The sequence below is a fragment of the Pipistrellus hanaki genome (assembly GCF_964339955.1).
Source record: "Pipistrellus hanaki genome assembly, chromosome: 11".
Classification (NCBI taxonomy): domain Eukaryota; kingdom Metazoa; phylum Chordata; class Mammalia; order Chiroptera; family Vespertilionidae; genus Pipistrellus; species Pipistrellus hanaki.
Genome location: NC_140513.1, coordinates 6,203,773 through 6,220,715, shown reverse-complemented (window position 1 = coordinate 6,220,715; position 16,943 = coordinate 6,203,773).

The window sequence follows — 16,943 nt, the reverse complement described above, 5'->3', positions numbered from 1 at the left end:
TACGAGCCAGGAAAGCAAAAGTTGACCTCCCTCTGAGAAAATGTCTGAGTCTCCAAATAGGATTCTTTTAAATCTTTCTGTGATTGCATCATTTTCCCACCCCGTCCACCTCACTGGGGGATGCTTTACTGAACTAGAAGTAACCTGAGACAGCGACAGATTTCAGTCATCAGAGCAGCCCTGATGACTGGCGTGGTAAGGAACAAATTCGTAGGTGCTCATTAAATATTTGTATGATGGTGAATGAGGATTATCACTTAATTTGAAGAAAGAGGTCCTAGGAAATAAGGGGGGGGGGGGAGGCACGTAATTATTCATCTTTAATTTCCCATTTCTTTGCCAAAATCTCAGCACAAAATGTTGCTTTTGATAGAATAACCTAATGCTAAGCTCAGTTGTGTGGCACTGGTAAAAAGAATCACATCACTTCTCTCTGCCTCAGTTTCCTCATTCTAGAGTAAAAATGATAACATCTACCTGGCAGGGTCATGTGATGACATTTGGTGAATTCTGTAAGTAGGCTGTAAAAGATGAGAAATCTGCCTCTTGAAGATACTTAGATTTCAACATTCTTTTTTCTTTTCTTTAATATATTTCCTTTTTAAATCAGGATTCTCTTTTTATTATTATTTTCTTTATTCATTAAGGTATTACATATGTGTCCTGATCCCCCATTGCCCCTGCCTACCTCCCACTCATGCCCTCACCCCTAACCCCCCCCCCGTTGTCTGTGTCCATTGGGTAGACTTATATGCATGCATACAAGTCCTTTGGTTGATCTCTCCTCCTTATCACCTCCCTCCCTTACCTTCCCTCTGAGGTTTGATGGTCTGATTGATGCGTCTCTGTCTCTGGATCTGTTTTTGTTCATTAGCTTATGTTGTTCATTATATTCCACAAATGAGTGAGATCATGTGATATTTATCTTTCTCTGACTGGCTTATTTCGCTTTAGCATAATGCTCTCCAGCTCCATCCATGCTGTTGCAAATGGTATGAATTCCTTCTTTTTTACCTCAGCATAGTATTCCATTAATCAGGGGTCCTCAAACTTTTTAAAGTGGGGGCCAGATCACAGTCCCTCAGAGAGCTGGAGGGCCGGACTATATGAACTACTAATTCCTACTGTAACACCTCGGCTGCGCTCACTGCCCAAAAAACCTGGCGGGCCGGATCAGACTCCTCTGCGGGCCGCATGTGGCCCACAGGCCGTAGTTTGAAGACCCCTGGTAGATGTACCACAGTTTTTTTAATCCACTCAGCTGCTGGTGGGCACTTAGGCTGTTTCCAAATCTTAGCTATGGTGAATTGTGCTGCTATGAACATAGGGGTGCATCTATTCTTTCTGATTGGTGTTCCTATTGATAGTTTCTAGAAGTGGGATCACTGGGTCAAATGGGAGTTCCACTTTTAGTTTTTTGAGGACACTGCATGTTGTTCTCCACAGTGGCTGCATCAGTCTGCATCCTACCAGCAGTGCACAAGGCTTCCTTTTTCTCTGCATCCTCGCCAGCACTTGTCGTTTGTTGATTTGTTGATGATAGCCATTCTGACAGGTGTTAGATGGTACCACATTGTCGTTTTGATTTGCATCTCTCCGATGATTAGTGACTTTGAACATGTTTTCATATGTCTCTTGGCCTTCTTTATGTCCTCTTTCAAAAAGTATCTATTTAGGTCCGATGGTTATTTTTTTGATTGGGTTGTTTATCTTCCTTTTGTTAAGTTGTGTGATTTCCTTGTAAATGTTGGAGATTAAACCCTTATCGGTGATAACATTGGTAAATATGTTCTCCCATCTCTCTTTCTCTCTCTCTTCCTCTCTGAAATAACTTCATGCTGCTTAGAGGACAGATATGTTCTCCCTTGTTGTTTTGTGGATGGTTTCTTTTGCTGTGCAGAAGCTTTTTATTTTGATATAGTGCCATTTGTTTATTTTCTCTTTAGTTTCCATTGCCCTAGTAGCTATATCAGTGAAGATAAAGCTTCGGCATATGCTTGAGGTTTTGCTGCCTCTGGATTCCTCTAATATTTTTATGGTTTCCCATGTTATGTTTAAGTCCTTTATCCATTTTGAGTTTATTCTTGTGGATGGTGTAAGTTGGTGGTCTAGTTTCATTTTTCTGCATGTATCTGTCCAATTTTCCCAGCACCATTTGTTGAAGAGACTGTCTTTACTCCATTGTATGTTCTTGCCTCCTTTGTCAAATATTAATTGAGCATAGTGCTTGGGTTCTCTATTCTATTCCATTGGTCTATATGTCTGTTCTTGTGCCAGTACCAGGCAGTTTTGAGAACAGTGGCTTTGTAATACAGCTTGATATCTGGTATTGAGATCCCTCCTACTTTGTTCTTCGTTCTCTGGATTGCTGCAGCTGAGAGAGGAAGCAAGAGGGAGAGAAAGACAGAAATCTAATGGTGAGAGAGAATCATTGATTGGCTGCTACCTGCATGCCCCCTACTGGTGATCAAGCCCACAACCCAGATATGTGTCCTAGGCCAGAATCAAACCTGGGACCCTTCAGTCCAAGGGCCAATGCTCTATCCAATGAGCCAAACTGGTTAGGGCTTAACATTCTTTTCACAATAAAATAGATAAATTTTTAAAATATAAGTTTGTCCTTTAGACTCAACAATAGTGATTTTGAATTAAATAATTTTCATTTTGAGTAAAAAAAGAAAATCCAGACATATTTATATATATTTTTTGAAAAGTAAATTTTCTTGCCATAAGTGCATACCTACTGCCAAGATGTTGGTTTCTTATACCATTGTCCAGTAAAAGGGACCAGGACTCCTTGGAAAAATGGCTGATTCTAGGTCTGGGACAGGAAATAACCAAAAAGTAAGGAAGGGGTTGAAAAAACAAACAAACCTACATTGATGGGGGTAGGTCAAAGGGACACAGGAGCCAATTGAAAGTCAATTAGAGCAACAAAATGAGGTAGTATTAGATTATAACTCAAAGTACAAAATAAATATCCACTACCTCAGCCAGGTGACAACCCCTTTTAGCCAGAGCCTCACCACAGCCCCATGGGACTCACCCCAGCCTGGCCTGCCCCTCCTTCCTGGTGGGGATGGGAGGGGGGAAATCAGACAACTTAGCTGAGACAACCTAAGGATAATTCACTTTAATGTTTTGACCTACATTGGGAAAAAGCAAGTTGGTTCTCTGAACTGGCAAGGTCATTAAAAACTAAAAAAGCAGGGCAACGTTTGGTGTTAATTTTTCCATATTCTCAATTCTGGGTAAAACACTGGTCATGCTGGCCGTTGCAAATTACCTTTCAGGAGCCAGAAGGCAATGTGGAAGAAGCATGCTGCTTAGAGGACAAAGGAAACTATGCCTGCAGAGGTCACTTCGGAAGGGACAAGGGGAATAAAGAATCAGAACTTCATTATGAAAAAAATGTGTGGCCCTAGATGGATAGAGCATCAGCCTGCTGACTGACGGGTCCTGGGTTCGATTGCAGTGAAGGGCACGTGCCTGGGTTTTAGGCTCGATCCCCAGTAGGAGGCCTGCAGGAAGCAGCCAGTCAATGATTCTCTCTCATCCTTGATGTGTCTGACTCTCTCTTCCTCTCAGAAATAAAAACTTTTTTTTTTTTAAAGTGTGGATTGGCTGCATACAACAGAATAGGAGTTTAAAACTTGGCTTAGCACATCCCCTTCACAATTATGGAGTACTTGATTTTTATTTTATTTATTTTTTTATTTTTTGCATGCACCCATCTCCTTTCCTGCTAACACTAACCCTAAGCAGTAACTACTATAATTCTCCCCACTTCAGAGATGAGGAACTGAGGCTTAGAGGAGCCAATTGTTCAGGATCACCTGCAGAGTGAGGATTTAAACCCGGGTGTGACCGAAGCTCCATCTCTTAACTATAACCCACCTGTCTTCCCATATGAAGAGCTTGTGAAGACCAGGTGGCAGAGAAGGTTAAACAGGAAGAAGTTGTGTTACTCGCTGCATATTAAACATCCCCTTGAGTAGACATAGACAACTCTCCTCTCCTTTTACAGATAAAATTTAGCAGAATACCGAGTAAGGTGGTTTCTAACTGGAAGGAGTTGATGGTAAACCACAAAACATTTAAGCATCATCAAATTTTCCAATGCTATATTTTATTTCCATTTTCCTCTTTTGATGTAAGTTACTTTGCTATTTTATTTCTAAATTAAAATTTTATTTTTCAAAAAGTAATTGTGCCTGGAGATTAAAGGTAAAATAATGCTAAGAGGCCTATAACAAAAAGCTCTTATGTGGTATTTTCTGTTAGTGTCTTCTCCCTGATTCTGCTTCTCAGGGGATCTAATATGGCTACTAAGCTGTGAAATCTTTTAAAGGCCCAGTTTAGTCTCTATTTGTTTTTGGGTTGTTGTGTTTTTAAAAAAATGAAAATTGTGATAATTCATTCTACAATATTTCTTTTAAGATGCATAAGAGAAACATGAAAACGTACTATCTAAAGACAGCATCTCTTCTTTTGGTAATTAAAATGTTTTTTTTTTTAAATCAAAGTTGTACATAAGATCTGGTTAATAAGCCAGATAGTTCTAGCTGCAAGTCTGGTGTCTGCTACATCACGGCAGATCTGTCCTCAATAAATAAATGAGGGGAAACCGCAAGCGTTTTGTACGGCCACGAAGATCCCCGTGGTGCCTGATCGCTTGGCGGCATCTGCTTCTCCCTCTCCTGGATACAAAGCAGGCAGAGTCAACTTTATAAATCCTATTACAAAAATGGGCATCTTTCCCCAAAGTGTGCATAAGAATGCACGCTTTCTTAGCGCGTCTGGGTTGAGTGATGAAATACCAAACGAAGCACATTTCTTATTTCTTGCCGTTTGAATAGGGTATGAGAATGCATTTGTTTTTTTAGCTGGATCCTAAGACGGGGCCAAGTCCCTAACTATGGAAATGCTCACACATCCCACAATGCGAGTTGACATGAAAGACTTTGCTTCCTCCCGAACAAGAAACTCCCCAAGCCTCGCGTTGCGTGATTGAAGGTGCCAGGGTTCTGCGGTCTCTGGGTAATTCATGGCGTTTCGCATCGTGAGGGCTGTACTGGGTGTGGGCTGCTCTGCACGGTGCAAAACCTCTGAGGCTACCCAGGAGGATCTTTCTAATCTGGACCCGTTTGCTCAGACAATGGCACCGTTTGTTAGTGATTGGGCTATTGTTCTAACTAAAATGCTAACGGTCTTTAAGGTGGTCTTTGTGTCTCTGGTTTTTATAACCTCGATATTCATTTTTAGTTTTCATTCTCTAAGTATTCAAGATAGGGTACAGGATCTGATTCTTTTTTTTTTTTTTTAATTAATTGCATTGTAAATCAAACATATTTCTGTAGAATGCACTTACTCATCATTAGCATGTGAGAGTTTCCAGTAAAATATCTTTAGTATTATTTTTATTATTAACATATTTACACTGTCACTCCAGCCCAGCACCCTTTGTGAATCTGTTTTTAAAATAAATATGACCTGATACCAGAGTGATCGGTGCAATAAAAATGCACGATGTGGAATTAATCAAATATAGTCAGGTTCAATTTATAAGGGACACATTAAGAAAAATTATTTCTTGTTCGGGTATGCCACTCTAGTGAATCAAATAGAGCTGCGTATATTTCAGCAAGATACATGTAAAATCCATTCATTCAACAAACATTTATTATGCATTTACTGTGTGCATCACAGGGGATAAAAATCAAGCTGAGCAAACAAGAAATTCACACATGAAACAACCGAAGGCCATGAGCAACTGCATAATTGTGGGATGTATGTTGAATATCCAAGGATTCCAGAAACAAAAGCTGAAGTAGCAGCAGTGTAGTGCCCTGGTTCAGGGTGCGGGCTTCTGGATTTATTTCAGTTTTTTTCAGGGAATGGCCATTAATTTTTGTGTGAAAAAATGAGAGCAGCGAGGCATAATTCATTGCGAAGATAGGTTTTATATTCAGTATATGTGAAGGAAATAAATTTCTAATGCAATAAAATAAAGAGAATGAAAAAAAGAAAAAAGAAAAAACAGCTTGGTATTTAGAATCCGATGGACATGGGTTCAAATCCCAGCTCTGCTGCTTACTAGCTGGGTGACCTTGGACAAGATCTTTCATTTTGGTGAGCTTCAGTTTTCTTCTCTGTGATATGGAGGTGATAAGATCTTTCTCATAGAATTGTTGTGAAAATTAAATAAGAAAATATCCGGCCCTAGCTGGTTTGGCTCAGTGGATAGAGCATCGGCCCGCGGACTGAAGGTCCCAGGTTTAATTCTGGTCAGGGCACATGGTAGGGTTTCGGTCTTGATCCCCAGTGTGTGGGTGTGCAGGAGGCAGACAATCAATGATTCCCTCTCATCATTGATTTTTTAAAAATATGTTTTTATTGATTTCAGAGAGGAAGGGAGAGGGAGAGAGGGATAGAAACATCAATGATGAGAGAGAATCATTGATTGGCTGCCTCCTCTATGTCCCCCCACTGGGATTGAGCCTGCAACCTGGATATGTGCCCTAACTGGGAATCAAACCATGACCTCCTGGTTCATAGGTCAACGCTCAACCACTGAGCCATGCTGGCTGGGTGCATCATTGATGTTTCTCTCTCTCCCTCTCCCTTCCTCTGTGAAATCAATAAAAAATGTATTAAAAAGATAATAAGAAAATGTCCACAGTAAGCATTCACTAAATATATGGTCATAATAGGGCCGGGGACAGTTAAAGAAGCTCTCCTGGAAGCAGTTATTGCCCAAGTTTGCAGAAAGGATGAATCTTGGGAGATGGCATTCGCGTGGAGGAGGGGGTATGGAGAAAGGCAGGAAGGGCTGGAAACCAAGTATTCCACTCACTCTTAGGAATGGGGCTCTGCTTTCTTCCTGCTAGAGCCAGTTTGGTACAGACAAGGCAAGTACTTGCCAGAGAAACAGTTATCTCTACCTTCCAGGCGGCTTAACAATGAGGAATTCCCACAGATTAGCAGAAAGCATCCATGGAGAACACCTGCAGTCACCAAGCTTTAGCAGGGTGGGACTCAGGACCCAACAATGTCAGCTTCTTGAGAGTGAGGCCTTACCCCGTCTTCTTTGGCGCTGAACCTTACTGCCTAGCACAGGGCCTTGTCCCAGGGAGCAATCGGTAACTACCTGATGAATGAATAAACAAACCTTTGTCCTGTAAAATGCAAATAATCAGTTATCCACTAGTTACGTAACCCGTAAAGCAGGCTAAAGTACCTATGACCTCACAGGAATATTATGAACATCTAATATGTTAATATTTATAAAATGCTAGAATCAGTACCTGGCACATGATCAGTTTTGTATCAGTGTTTACTAAATGAAAAAAAAAAGATAATATATATTTATTAAAGGGTATTCTAAGAATTAAATAAGAAAATTAAAAAAATTTATTCTCTGCTTGATAAATGCCCAGCCTTGGCCCAAATTGGGACACCTCTGAAGGGCATTCTAGTTCCAAAGGTCCCTGTGGGGTTCAGCTGAGGCCGTCATTAGTTCTACATCCAAGCTCAACATCCCTCTGTCTTCCTTCCAGCTTTCTTCCCCTCTTCCTCATGGGAATCGCTACCAAGGACAGCATCGTCCCAGGCATGGATCTCATCCTCTCCACTTTCCTAGAACCTCACTCACCAGGGGTGCACATGCCTGCTTCTATTACAGTCTTCTACCTGTGAAGATCTCAACATTCTTAGGTGTCTCAGATTTCCGAGGCTCCCCCACCCCCACATTACCTTCCAGCTCCTGCCCTTTCTCACTGCTTGACAGCCAGATTTCTCTGAAGAGCTGTCTATCTCCAGTCTGCAGTCCGCTCTACCACCCTCTCCTCTGTCAACTCCATCCCCAGCTTCTGCCACACATCCAACTCCCCTAAAACGGTTCTCACCGGGGCACCAATGCTCGTCTTGGCATTAAATCTAGTGCACGCCTCTTAGACCATAACTCGGTTGCACCAGTGACGTCTCTCTCTTTTTCTTCAAATGCTCTTGGTTTCTGTGCTGCTGTGCTTTCCTAGTCTCTCTCCCACCCCAGTCTCCTTTATGGCTCATTTTTTTTCTTCATCTGTCACTTAATTATAGGTGCTGTCATGGACACTCATTTTTCTTGCTTCTCACACTCTTCCTGTGTGATCTCATTCAATGTCATGACTGTTAATACCATCAAGATGTTAATAATTCCAAAATCCTTCTTTCTAGTCCAGATCTCCTTCCTGAGCCTAGACCCACCAGTGCTCCCCCACCCCCACCCCGGACACAGGTCCCAGTATTTCTGCAGACTCCACAGGCTTAACATGTGCATCGTTGAACTTGTCACCCTCTCCTCAGACTTTCGGCTCCTTCCTTGGCATCTCTGCCTCTGCCTTTCCCCAACTCTTCTCACCCAGGTGCCCCAGGACGTCCCTGAAAACACCCCACCCAGTTTCGTCCTTGAGTTTCACCCCCTTTCCTAATTGCTGTCACAGATGTACACATGGTTCAACATTAAATCATCTCCAAGGTACCAGGTAGTGGTGGGTCCGTCAAGACTGAGGTACTTGCCCTGGCTATGTTTGGTTCAGTGCATAGAGTGTCGGGCTGCAGACTGAAGGGTCCTGGGTTCAATTCTGGTCAAAGGCACATGCCCAGGTTGAGGACCCGATCCCCAATGGGGTGCTTGCAGGAGGCAGCTGATCAGTGGTTCTCTCTCATCGTTGATGTTTTTCTCCCTCTCCTTTCTTCTCTGAAATAAATATATATTAAAAAAAAACAACAAACAAACAACTGAGGTACTCTATCTAGAGTGATCAGAAATTGGAAAGCCTTCAGAATCCTGGGAGCTGTCTAGCTACCTGCCCACCTTTTCCTACAACCCCACCTCTTTCCAGGCGGCACAGTTTCTTCTTCCTATGGGTGTTCTGTTTACAAGTGTTTTTATTTTTCCCTGCTTCTCCCTGTGCTGTTGATTAAACATGACTGACCCAGAGGTCTGCAGGCCACGTGTCCTCAATTCAAGCAGCCGGCAAGCAAATTATCGTCTTCCTGGTGCAAGGGCAAGTCGCCAGAAGAGAGACTGGCTTAGTCCTGGTCAGGTGCTCATCCCTGGTCCAATGAGTTAGGGCTAGGAGGGTTGAGCTGTGTGGCTATGAAGGCTCATGGCGTAGGTGTGAGGTTCAAGAGGAAATGGGGTCTTGTGCTGGGCAACTGTCTAAGATATGATTTTTATCCCTGAATAATCACAGATAACCAAAATTTCCAGAGATTACAAAATATAATTTTAGGTAAATGCCTAACCCTTTTACTTATGGTTTTGTGAAGCATCATTTATTTATTTTACCTCCTTTCCTCTTTCCACATTGTTGTGTGAGTGAGTAGTAACATAGGAGGGAAAAGCATCATAAGGAAAATACCCCCAAGCTTCTTTCTAAAAAATAAAATCTTCAATATATACTTCAACAGCACTTTCCCTGTAATGCAAAGTTATTAATGATAATAATAAAATAAAAGGCCCTTTTGAGTTCATTTTAATTGCATTAAAATCTTACCTAGAAATTTGAAATGGAAGATAATCAAAAGTATCATCTAGTCGCTTCCGACAGAAGGAAGTTTATAACCTGTGCATAAGTTCTTAGAAAATAATATCACCAGGAAATCTTTGATGGCCCCCTTATGGGTAAAAAAAATAATTTTAGAAAATTTATTTTCAGATCAGCATATTGTAGCATAATTCTTAAAGAAACTTTTACTTTAAATCAGTTTTATTGTGAGCCTAGAAAAGAAACAGGCCTAGGAGATGAGCCTAGTGTTGACAAGAAGCTGGTGAGAGAAAAAGAAATATACTGTGGGACTACTTGTTTTTAAGAAATAAAACTCTGGATTTATATACCAGCTTTAAAAAATATATCTCTAGGGACACTGTTCAGCAGCTATTTGGATCTTGTCTGAAGTTTTTAGCATGTCTCAAATAAAAGCAGACTCCTTTGTTTCAAGATAGGGAATTTTTTTATGCCCTATTTATGCATTTATTTAACAAAATATTTTCGAAGCATCAATTATATGTGAGGTGTTGTTCAGGATATAAAGTTGAATGTCAAAAGAACTTTTCTCCAAGGAGTAGAGCACATAAGATACATCCCTAGGAACTATATTAAAAGCTACACACATTTACCCTTTTGCACTTTGGGTGGAATATAAATGGTACAGCCTCTATGAAAGACAGGCAGTTGCTGAAAAACTAAAAATAGAATTCCTCTATAATCAAGCAAGTTGACACTTGGTATATACCAAAAAGAATTAAAAGCAAGAACTCAAACATCTGCCCTGGCCAGTGTGGCTCAGTTGGTTGAGCATTGTCCCATGCACCAAAGGATCACCAGTTTGATTCCTGGTCAGGGCACAGGCCTGCGTTTCAGGGTTAAGAAACTGATGTCTCTCGCCAACAGTCATGAGCACCTGAGTGAAGCCCGCTAACAACCACGTGAGTTAGCTGAGAAGTGAATCCTCCCCTTGGTTAGGCTTGAGGTGACAGCTGTCACCTTGATTGCAGTCTCATGAGAGAACCTAAGTCAGAGGTACCCAGGTAAGCTGCATCCAAATTCTTAACACATAGAAACTCTAAGATAATAAGTGTGTGTGTGTGTGTGTGTGTGTGTGTGTGTGTGTGTGTGAGTTTTGTTTTCAGCCAACAAGTTTTGGGGTAAATGATTACACAGAACAGATTACTGGTACAGAGCCCAATAAGACTGCCCTTACTTCCAATGCTGGCCACAGTTTAGGGTTCCCCCGCCATCTGTGCTTCTGAAAAATTGATAACAAATTTGGGTGTTTCCATGATCCCCTCAGATTCAATGGTTCACTAGAATGGACACAGAACTCTGAAAGGCACTAGGTATATGATTATAGGTTTATTATAAAGGACATAAATCAGGATGAGACAAAGAAGAGACACATAGGTCAAGGTCTAAGGGGCTCCTAAACAGAGTTTCCATGCCCTCCCTGAGTGGTGTCAGGGCATGTCAACGTCTTGGCACATCAATTTGTTCGGCAACCAGGAAGTTCCACTGAGCTTTGGTGTCCAGAGTTTTTATTAGAACTTCATCATATAGTCATGACTGATTGATTCATTGGCCATGTGATGGAATTCAATCTCCAGCTCCCATCTCCTCCTGGGAGGATGAGTTGGCTCAAAGCCCCAACCCTCTAAATACATGGGTGGTCTTTCTGGTATTCAGCCTCTATTCTGAGTTCTCTTTTCTTTCTTTCTTTCTTTCTTTCTTTCTTTCTTTCTTTCTTTCTTTCTTTCTTTCTTTCTTTCTTTCTTTCCTTCCTTCCTTCCTTCCTTCCTTCCTTCCTTCCTTCCTTCCTTCCTTCCTTCCTTCCTTTCTTCCTTCCTTTCTTTCTTTCTTTCTTGAGTTTTCTTGCTAGTTATAAACTCAGGTGTGATCCAAGGGGCTCATGAATAACAAAGACACTCCTATCACTTGGGAAACTTCAAAGTTTTTAGAAGTTATCTCCCAGGAACCTAAGAAAGAATAGACAAGTGCTTTATACTACATCTTTCAAACTGTAGGAACTCCTTCTACATGCCAGACACTGGGCTAAGCTAGTTTTCCATCCATCTACCCGTTAAGTATTTACAGTGTTAGGCAAACTTTGCTGCAAGTAACAGAAAACCCAACCAACAGGAATTTTAAAATGGGAAATAAATTTTCTCACATAAATAAAAACCTGGGAGTAAGCAATTGCTGGATTTGCTCAGAAGTTCAACAATGTCTGCAAGCACCTATGTTCTCCTTATCTTTCTGCCCCATTGACTATGCTTATTTTTGTTTTCAATGTTCTATTTTAGAATATTTACAGAAAAGTATTTACAGAAAAATAATACAGAGAGTTCTCCATACCTATCACCCATTTCCCTTATTATTAACATCTTATGTTAATATGGTACATTAGTTACAATTAATGAAGAAATAGTAATACATTATTATTTTTCTATTAAGGTATTATATGTGTACATATCTTTCCATTCCTCCCCCCATAATACATTATTATTAACTAAAGTCCATACTTTGAGATTTTCTTAGTGGTTTTCAACCAATGTCCTTTTTCTGTTCAGAATCCAACCCAGGATACCACCTTAGATTTAGTCATCATATCTCCATAGCTCTGGGTTATGACAGTTTACGGGTATTCCTTGTATTTGATAACCATGATGGTTTGAAGGGTACTAGTCAGGTATTTTGTAGACTGTCCTTCTATTAGAATTTGTTCAATGTTTTTCTCATGATTAGACTGGAATTATGGGTTTGGGGGAGAAAGACCACAGAGATAAACCCTCAAACCATGTTGATTTTTATCCTCATACTAGAGGCTTGGTGCATGGAATTAGTGCACTGGTGGAGGGTGTGGCCTGCGGGGACCAGCCCTCTGTGGGAGCAGCTGCTCATCCTGGTCAGTCTAGTGGTGCTCCCACTGCGGGAGTGCACTGACCACCAGGGGGCAGCTCCTGCATTGAGCGTCTACCCCCTAGTGGCCAGTGGGTGTCATAGCGACTGGTCAACTGGTCATTCTGGTCATTCCGCCTTTCAGTCCCTGGGCTTTTATTATATAGGGTTGTCACCCCATTATCACAAGATGGCTGCTGCCACCCTTCCAGAAACAGAACTACATCCAAAGATGGAAAGAGACTGAAGGAAGGAAAGAAGATTCATGTCTGTCCCCTACCATTTTTTTTTTTTTTTTTTTTGAATGAGGAAAGTTATTCCTCACCTGAGAGGCTCAGAAGGCAGGGGACAGGATGTTCTTATTTGACTTCAACCTTGACTGAGATTGAGCACATTGGCATTGGAATAAAATCAGGGTTCCATCAGAGCAGAAGGTGGGCCAATGGGTGACAGGCAAGCAGATGCCAGTGTCAGCCCCAAGTGTCTACTGTGTATGAGACTGCACTATACGAGGTGCTGAGGAATGAAAGACCATGAGGGGTGGAGATTTTTCTCAAACCTTCAAGAAATGAGGTGTAGGGGTTAGTCCTCCCCTATTTGCGGGGCATATGTTCCAAGACTCCCAGTGGATGCCTGAAACCATGGCTAGTACCAAATTCTAACTAGGTTTTTTTCTTATATACACATAACTATGATAAAGTTTAAACTATTCTTGCTTTGGGGCCATTATTTAGTAAAATAAGGGTTCCCTGAACACAACATATCTCAATAGTAGATCTGATAACTAAAACGGCTACGGAGTGATGTGATAGACACAGGGTGGATATGCTGGACAAAGGGATTGTTCACGTCCTGGGTGAGACAGTACACAATTTAAAACCGATGAATTATTTCTGGAATTTTTAATTTAATATTTTTGGACCACAGTTGGCTGTGCGTAACTGAAATAAGAAATGTGAAACTGTGGATTAGGGGAGACTACTGTATTCCAATAAATATTATCTTTTTTAAAAATATATATTTTATTGATTTTTTACAGAGAGGAAGGGAGAGAGATAGAGAGCTAGAAACGTCGATGAGAGAGAAACATCGACCAGCTGCCTCTTGCACACCCCCCACCTGGGATGTGCCCGCAACCAATGTACATGCCCTTGACCGGAATCAAACCCGGGACCTTTCAGTCTGCAGACCGACGCTCTACCACTGAGCCAAACCGGTTTCGGCCCAATAAATATTATCTTTTAAGGACCTCATCATAGAAGGGTGCATTGATCCTTTGGTTGCTCAATCAGATACATTCTCAGAAGATGCAAATTTGTCACATGTCACATGTACTCTCAACTGTAAAGACCACTCCTTAAGAGTCATTCCTAAAGTGGTAGAGAAATATCTTTGGCAATAAATATTTGGGCAGTTCTCTCAAAGTGACAGCTAGGGAAGTTTAACTTTTTCTTAGATCTCTAATTTTTTTTTTTTTTTTTTTTTTTTTATTAAGGCAAATCATGGTATAGTCACCTTAACATAAAATACCTTGCCCTTATCATGTTTCTGAACTAGGTGAGAAAACTAACAGGTTTCAATGAGAAAACTAATGGAGAGCAAATAACACAGGACTATCTCGTATAGTGGTAAATTATATTATGGGTGTTACGTTCTGAGAGGTTAGAGCAGATGAAGATCATTGAAGGCAGGCCTGGCTGAGCGGCAGGATCCTAGATGGCCATGAAGGATGGTCTTCATTCTCCTTCTCCGCTGCCATGAGGTCTGGATTCCTCCGATTCCTCTGTTTATATCCTCTTTTTACTAAGTACCTAGTTACTTATTTTCATTCATGTATAGTTCACCTGTTAAGGCCTTGTGATTTTTATTTAGTAATCTTGACTAAATGAACATTTTTGTTTTTATTTTTATTTTGCAGTCTTTCATAGGGTGGGCTTTGCAACAGCGCAGATCGAGATTTGAATTCAAACTCTAGTACTGTGGTCTTGTGTAAATTCCTCACCCTCTCATTGTTTCCTTATTTAATAGTCGCTCCTAGATTAAGGTGACCAGACGTCCCATTTTTGGTGGGACAGTTCCAATTTTTAACAATTTGTCCCGTGTCCCTCGGCGTTTTAAAAAAATCTTTCCAAAAATCGGGACTGTTTTAAAATGCCGTGGGAAGCGGGACAAATTGTTAAAAATTGGGACTGTCCCGCCAATAGGGCCCTACCTTATCCTAGATAGGGCCCTGAGACTGAAATAAAATGAAAAAAGGGAACTCAGAGCTCAGTGTCCCCCCTGAAGGAGTGCTCATCAATGGCATTGGGGGGAGGCAGTGGTGATGTTCATATAAATCACATATGTCAAACACAAGGCCCGCGGGCCAAATCCAGCCCGCCAGGCCTTGCAATGTGGCCTGCACCGCGCTGTCATCACTGCACTCCGCTGTCAGTTTATGACATTGTCAGTTTATGACTGTTCAGTAAACCATTCGGCCCGCGATTTAGGCTGGATTTTAGATTTTGGCCCCTTCTCTGATTGAGTTCGACACCCCTAATATAAATCCATGGATAAGAGTGGATAGGAGAGAGTCTCCACTTGGTTTTCACCACTTTGTCACTGTTAACCTTACCTGAATGTACACTTGCCAAAAGTAAATTACATTTCCTGTGACTTTTTAATAATCACTGCCTTAGACACAATAAGGATAGATTCAGATGCTTAGGGAGGTGCTCTTCTGTTATCAACCAGCTGATTCATATTGCGGAGCAGAGACAAGGCAACATCTAATGAGAGACGGGCCAAAAGCACAAGAGCTCTCGGAGCTCATGCAATCAGCCGGCACTGTGGACCGGGGCTTGGAAACCAATCTCCAAGAATTTATGCTTTAAATCAATGGCAGTTGTCAATGAGCCTGTGAGAAAAACCTTGCGAGGCCCCTCTAGCTTTTATTGCAATTCATATTGATAATATCAAAAAGGAAAAGCCTCCTGAGTGAAAGGTCAATCTAATCCAATCCAATCACTTAATGCAGAATTATGGCATCAAGTTTCCACATTACTGAATGAATGATCACGTGTTTAAAGGTGTGTGCCATAAACTAGCTCTGGGTGTTAGACATTTAACGAGTTGTTTTGTTCTTGATGGTTGGCATTTGCTTAACTGTTTTCTTAATTCTAATTTTTGTTTTTATGTTCCTGTTTGCTTACATAGCCCATAGTTCCCAATCGTCTTTATTTGCTTAAGTGTTTCTTTACATTTATTTACATTTTTATATATGTTGCTGCGCTTACATAACTCATTGTTTGGAGTGGGCTGGAAATAACCATAAATCCACATTGCTAATTAACCTCATCCTCATGACTGATTAGTCAAGATTATGAGCCTAGAAGGAAGGCAAGGAGGAGGCCTGGTTGCGAGTCACAGGATCATTAAATTTTAGAACTAGAATTTAGGTTTTTAAGGCATTTTCCAGATAGAATTCCACGGTTTTACATCTTCAATGTTGGAGAATTATGAAAGATTGGCTGCTTGCTCTTACCCCGTTATGCAAAAAAAAAGTATAAGGATTTGGTGACAGCTTTGAAAAACAAGAATAGAGGAAGACCAATCACTGAGGACTATGAGTAACCCGTAATGGGGGCTTGAAATGAAACTTGACACATACATGGACCATCGAAGAGCTGGCAATACTAATGGGATGTGGGCCTTCTTCTTTGGAGGTAAGAAAGCAGAGTAGATTGTTTGGAACTCCTTCTCCAGAAGCTGAGCGGTTTGTAAGGATTTTAGCTTGCCTAACTGTAAGGCTAGCTATTAGCTTTGCAGCGGGGAGTATTTAAAAGTACACAAACATAGGAAGGAAAGAACCTGGAACAGAGTAGCCAGCTTCATTCCAAGAATCCATCTGGCACCTAAAGAACTGCTTGTCCTACATTAAGCCCCGCAGAGTAAGAGCCATTTTTCATACCTCACACCCCTCTTTTTGGTCTCAGGTAAGGCAGCTCACTGAGTTTGGGGAAGAAACAAGGAGTGTTTTCAGGACCATCTAACCTGGGGACCCACTTAGGGTGAGCTCTATGAATCTCACCAAAAGTTTCCCTCTGACTGGGGAAACATGTGGAAACCTTGATTCAAAAAATCAGGTTAAGAGAAAGTTCAAGTGTCCACAAGAGGTGGAAGTCCAGATTTCCAAATAATGTGAGCTTTTAGTCATTTGTAAACAGAATGTAATGGAACAAGAGGTGTTAAACATGAAAAGCTGTGGCTAGAATGACCAACATTAAATGATATGGTAGATTGATAAGTGAAATCCAGTCCACCCCTAAATAAACATATTTTTGCAGTGTTGGTGTTTCTGGAGGCAGCTAACAGCAAACACTGCCAAAGGACTAGTACCTACCCGTGTTTCCCCGAAAATAGACATCCTCCGAAAATAAGACCTAGCGCATGGAAAGATAAGACATCCCCTGAAAATAAGACCTAGCGTAACTTTGGGAGAAAAAATTAATATAAGACACTGTC